We start from the raw sequence: 6,000 nt of genomic DNA, 5'->3' as shown, positions 1-6,000 counted from the left end.
TCAGGGATAAGATTAGATGCCCTGGTGTGTCAATGGGTCTTTAAAAGAAAGAAGCAAAAGTTGATCACATGCTGCAGCTCAGGGCCAATGCAGAGCTACCTCCCAAGAGGCCAATCAATTTCAATTAAGGAGATTAAAAGCCTCGAGCGCAGAGAGGCCTGGTCACGGGTTTCTGAATGCCTTGCTCCTCCGCAGCCTAAAAGCAGGCAAGGGACCCCAGAAGCCCTGGATGTTGTCCTCTGGGCCAATGTCAAGACAGCAGCGAGGGAGCGAATGCAAAAGCAGCAGCTAGCTGAGGGTGGCTCAGTGATCCTTCCCTGGGCCCTGCTGGCATCTGGGGCAGACTGACTGGTCACTGTCCTCACCCCAAGTATCCAGACCCAAATCCCTGGGCCAACCTGGCCCCGTCCAGGCTAACACCCGACACACTTTCCACAGGCAGAAGGACCCCGGGTTCTCATGGTCTGTCCCCTCCGCATCCACTGGGCGTGGCAGAGGCTCTGGGCCTACTGCTTTCCTCCTCCCATTCCAGGTCCCCACTTCCCTAAGTGCCAGGGCATCCTAGAGCCCTTGCCACAGAGGGGGAAGGGCGGGGGCCAGAGCGGGGTGCCTGGTGGGGGAGAGGGGCTGCAGCACCACACAGGAGCGGGATCGGGGCTGAGCCCGCCTCTGCCTCTCTCCAGCTCTGCACTGGCTCTGAGTTGGCCCACCGCCGGGTCTCTTAAGACCAGCTGCCCCCAGGTTTCCACTTTGCTCCAGGTATCTGAGTGTGCCTCACTTCCCATGTTTGTTTGTTTATAGATTTTATTTATTTCTTCATGAGAGACCCAGAGAGAGAGGCAGACACAGGCGGAGGGAGAAGCAGGCTCCATGCAGGGAGCCCGATCCAGGACTCGATCCCGGGACTCCAGGATCACAACCTGAGCTGAAGGCAGATGCTCAACCGCTGAGCCACCCGGTGCCCCACTTCCCATGTTTATGAAGATAAAAACTCCCATCAGCCTCGCAGGGCTTGCCAGGCTCACGGGAGGTGAAGTACGCGCACCACGCACCTGCACTAGCCACCCCCTGCAGGCCACTTTTCTGATGACAAGGGCCCTGGGCAGATACGGGAGGTGGGGGAAAATTATATTGAGCTCCGCAGATCTGCTGATTTTTGTTCAGAAGCCGATGAATCAACAGTGCTGTGGGTGCTGGACGAACGTGCTCACTGTGTAAGTCCGAGGCCGGGCACAGGGGTGGGGTGGGGGGACAGGAGAGCCAGGAGGGGCTGCGGGCTGCCACGGGCGGGAGGGAAGGGGGCTGACGGAGGAGCAGGGCTGCTGGCGGGCAGGAAAGAGAAGCCAAGCGCAGCTCGGTCCCCGGGAGTAGCTGCACGGACAAGGTCTAGCAAACTCCAGGAGGCCGAACCCACCGCTTACCCCGACTCCCGCTGCTGCTGCTCAGCTTCTGGCTCTTTGCTGTGACCGGGCGGCCTGCAGAGGGCCGCAGTGGAGGAGGGCGCCCTCCAGGCCTCGGGGCGGCTCCCCCGGTTCTTCTCTAAAGGACGGAGGGGCCCCGTGGATGGCAACTGCACCAAGAAGTCAGGGGTCAGGGGCGCCTGGGGGCTCAGCGGTTGAGCGTCTGCCTTTGGCTCAGGTTGTGATCCTGGGGTCCTGGGATCGAGTCCTGCATCGGGCTCCCTGCGTGGAGCCTGCTTCTCCCTCTGTGTATGTCTCTGCCTCTTTCTCTGTGTCTCTCATGAATAAATAAAATCCTAAAAAAAAAAGAAGTATGAGGTCACAGCACCCCAAACCCTGTGGGGGGCCTGGTGCAGGGGGCTTCATGCCCAAGGTCACTTGGGTTCAGGGCAGGGCCATTTCCTGTTGTCCTACTACACCTCCCAGCCTCCTGGGCCTGCTTTCATCCCTGACCTACTTCTCCCAAGATAATTGAGAAATGAATGACTGAGGCTACAGGCTTAGGCTTGTTGTGAAGGCTTGGGATGGCCATTCATCAACTGAGGCATCTGGGTCTTTTTTTCCAAAACAACAAGAAAAGTAAGTCATGTGCAGATTGATTGCATTATCTAAAAAATGGCATCTTTCTTGGTGTAAATTTATTTTATTAACGTAGAAAGTTGGAATTTACCATTCATATCAGAGAGGAGGAAACTCTTGCTGTATGGAGTTTTAAGGAAGCTTTATTTTTTTAAGATTTTATTTATTTATTCATGACACAGAGAGAGAGAGAGAGAGAGAGAGACAGAGAGAGAGAGAAGCAGGCTCCATGCAGGGAGCCCGACTCGGGACTCGATCCCAGGTCTCCAGGATCAGGCCCTGGGCCGAAGGTGGCGCTAAACCACTGAGCCACCCGGGCTGCCCAAGGAAGCTTTAAATTGCTAAGGAAGGAGTAGGTGAGCCTTGCCTCGAGGTGAGACCAGCTTTGCAGGAGGGAAGGGACTGAGAACCACCAGCTTTTCCTTCTTGAGGGAGAAACCTGTGGGGTGGCACACACAAGGGGCATGAGGGTGTGGCGTGGCTTGCCCCATCAGGCAACAGGAAAGAACTGGGGTATGATGTGTCCTGGAATTTGCTTCATTTTTTTTTTTAAGATTTTATTTATTTATTGGACAGAGAGAGAGAGAGAGCAGAGAGCATAAGCAGGGGGAGCAGCAGAGGGAGAGGGAGCCCAATGTGGGGCTTGATTCCAGGACCCTGGGATCCTGACCTGAGCTGAAGGCAGGTGCTTAATTGACTGAGCCACCCAGGCACCCCCGGGACCTGCCTTCTAACACAGTACAGGCAGGTCTGTGTCCCAGGGGTTGGCTTTGTCATGCCAGGGGATGGGAACCCAGGCCAATTTTGATAAAGACCCGGGGGGAAGACAGGCCCCCAGTGGAGGGAGAGCAGACAGCAGGAGGCGGCCTGGGCCACAGCTCCTTGGGCTGTCAGGAGGGGAGCCTGGTCTCTGTTCAGGCCGTCACAACAGACACCGCAGACAGGGGTCCAACAACAGACATTGGCTGCTCAAGGCTCTGGAGGCTGCAAGCGTCAGGCGGATCTGAGTGCTGGCTGATGCGGTTCCTGGCGAGGGTCTCCCCGGCTTGCAGGCCACCTTCTTCCTGCAAGACCAAGAGCTCTGGTCTCTTCCTTTTTTAGGGACACGAATCCCATCTTGGGAACCCCCAACCTCCTGACTTCATCCAAAGCTAATTTGCTCCCAGGGGCCCTGCCTCCAAGTACCATCAAGATGAAGGTTGGGGCTTTGGGCTTTAAGGCTCAGTCTCTGCGCTTCTCTATTATTATCTTTGTGTCTCCTCAGGTGGTCATGCTGAGCTGCTCAAACGGTCCGTGGCAAAGCCGTGTGATGTGTGATGAGAAAGATGAAATTATTGTATAAAAAAGACATGAAGGGCATCCCTGGGTGGCTCAGCAGTTTAGTACCTGCCTTCGGCCCAGGGCGTGATCCTGGAGTCCCGGGATCGAGTCCCACAGCGGGCTCCCTGCATGGAGCCTGTTTCTCCCTCTGCCTCTCTCTCTCTCTCTCTGTGTCTCTCATGAATGAATAAATAAAATCTTTATTTTAAAATCTTTAAAAAAATAAAAAATAAATAAAAACGACATGAAATACAAGCTCACATCTTTTTTTATTATGAGATCCCACTGACATAGCATTGCTGTTAAACTGGTATGGATGCTACCGAAGGCTCACTGTCAACCTCTGTGTCTGCCTCCCGGTGGAGCGGTCACCAAGCCACTCAGGAACCAGGCCCCCTGTGCAGGCCCCCCTGTGAGTGGTGCTGCCTAGAGCCCCACGGAAATCACTCCGACAGCCCCACATCAGTGGGACTGTACCAATGACAGAGACAAAGACTCAAGCTGGGGTCCCAGTGAAGAAGCAGAACTCCTCCCCAGGGGACAGAGCAGCCTGCTTTGCAAGAACAGAGGGGATCCTTTTTCCCCAAAGCCCTGGATGTCAGAACAGAGGTGGCTTGGGTGGGCGAAACCTCTGGAAATCGCAACATGAGTGAGGATTTCTCAGGGGCAACTCTCCTGGCAAGAGGACTGGGGAGAGAGAGGTAGGATGTCAACTCAACCTCCAACAAGTTGACCACATTTCAAATATTTCATTAAGATTTGCTGACCAGGGGCGCCTGGGTGGTTCAGTTGGTGGAACATGCGACTCTTGATCTGGGGGCTGTGAACTTGAGCTCTGAATTGGGTGTAGAGATTACTTAAAAATAAAATCTTAAAAAAAAAATGCTGGGCACCTAGGTGGATCAGTGGTTGCGCATCTGCCTTTGGCTTAGGGTGTGATCCTGGGGTTCCTGGATCGAATCCTGCATCGGGCTCCCCACAGGGGGCTTGCTTCTCCCTCTGCCTGTGTCTCTGCCTCTCTCTCTGTGTCTCTCATGAATAAACATATAAAACCTTTCTTTAAAAAATTGCTGACCAAAGAGGAGAGTGAAGCTGTGGGTTGAAACAGTCCCTCCCTGGTGTCTAAGCTAATCTGGGACTTGTAAGCACCCAACAGCGGGCATGTCTGTGCTTTCTGGGCTCTGGCACAGTAAACCCCACAGGCATGATCCTGGGATACTGGGCTGTCTGTCAGGAGACCAGGGGTCTCTAATTCATCAACAGTAAACTGGCAGCAACAGCCCTGGTATTAGTTGGCTCAGGATGCTCTAACCAAGCCCCGCAGGACGGGTGGTCAAAACAACAGAAATTTATTTTCTCACAGACCCTCCCCTCATGGCATCAGCAGGAACCAACCCTTGCCCATACCTTGATGTCAGATTTCTAACCACCAGAGCCATGAGAAAATAAATCCCTCCAGCTGTGAAATAAGGGGCGAACCTGCGATCCCCCCCAGTCCAGCCTGATTGTAAGCAGATTGCGTCCCACGCCGCTGACTGTGTGACTTATGTCATGTAATCTTTCCAGGTTAAAATTTATTTATAAAGCACAGATAATAAAAATAACATCTACTTATCTCCCTAGGTGTTCCGAGGCTTCGGTTATGGTTGCAGGGATGATGCATCACAAAACCAAACAAGGCAGTCCTTGGGACAGACGACCCAGGGGCAAATCACCCACCACAACAAAAAAAGACAAGCTCTCAAAGCAACAAGAGAAGACAAGACTCTAATGCCTTCCTAACAACGTTGCTTTATTGACGCGATGCAAGGAAAACTACATTAGATTCTATTGATTCTCTTTGAGATCTAATAATATGCTTTATTCAGATCTTATTCACATACCACTTCCTCCACAGTCTTTCTCAGGAGCTGAAATTGGCCAGTTACAAACAGAATTCGTTCTCCTGTCCTCTGAAATCACAGAAGTGGACGAGTTTTAGAACCCAAAGATAGCAAGCTTTCGCTGGGAAACAAAGCAGAGCTGGGGGGAAAAAATCTGCCCTCTAAACAAAATTGAAAGTACGCCTTACTTTGGATTTATTTGATTACAAAAGTCTTTCTCAAGGCTAATCAGTTTTGGAACCCGTTCCTATTGGCACCAATGAGCCAATAAAAAATCCAGAAGGAGAGAAGACGTATCACAACAACTCAGGGAAACAAGGTTGTTCATTTTTTTAAAAAAGCATTGAATTAATGTTTACGCCGCTGAGTCAAATTATTTATACATATGCCATAGGTTTTGTAGCCCTAGAATTTGTTAGCATTCAGAGTATGATGAATTGTACTTGACTGACTTGTGAAAAATCATCTTGAGAGGTTTTCTTTCTTTTTTTTTTTTTTTTCTCCAGTGGAAAAATATGTAGATGACACAAGGTGGCTTATTGAAACTGTTCTTCAGGTGTCTAGTCTGAAGGGAGAGGCAGGGTTTTAGATGTCACAGTGAATGGTTAAGGATTTCAGCTGTGGGGCAGCGTTAGAATGTTCATCAAGCCACTTCACTTCTGTGCCTCACGTTCTTCATCTCTCCAGTAGGTTCCAAACTCAGGGTTTTCTGTAAATATTCAAAAGGATAATACATGCAGGCGGTTCTACATGAGCCC

The 6,000-nt window shown here is 51.5% G+C and overlaps 1 long non-coding RNA gene across 1 annotated transcript; it reads left to right on the top strand.

Moving 5' to 3' along the window:
• Positions 1-944: 944 nt before the first annotated feature.
• LOC140632903 (uncharacterized) lies at positions 945-3,614 on the top strand. The gene is made up of 2 exons (XR_012030548.1): positions 945-1,214; positions 3,304-3,614. It is a non-coding gene; the product is annotated as an uncharacterized lncRNA (long non-coding RNA).
• Positions 3,615-6,000: the final 2,386 nt, after the last annotated feature.

Source organism: Canis lupus, chromosome 5 (genome assembly GCF_048164855.1).
Source record: "Canis lupus baileyi chromosome 5, mCanLup2.hap1, whole genome shotgun sequence".
NCBI classification, from domain to species: domain Eukaryota; kingdom Metazoa; phylum Chordata; class Mammalia; order Carnivora; family Canidae; genus Canis; species Canis lupus.
This window is presented reverse-complemented; position numbering and strand designations above follow the sequence as displayed.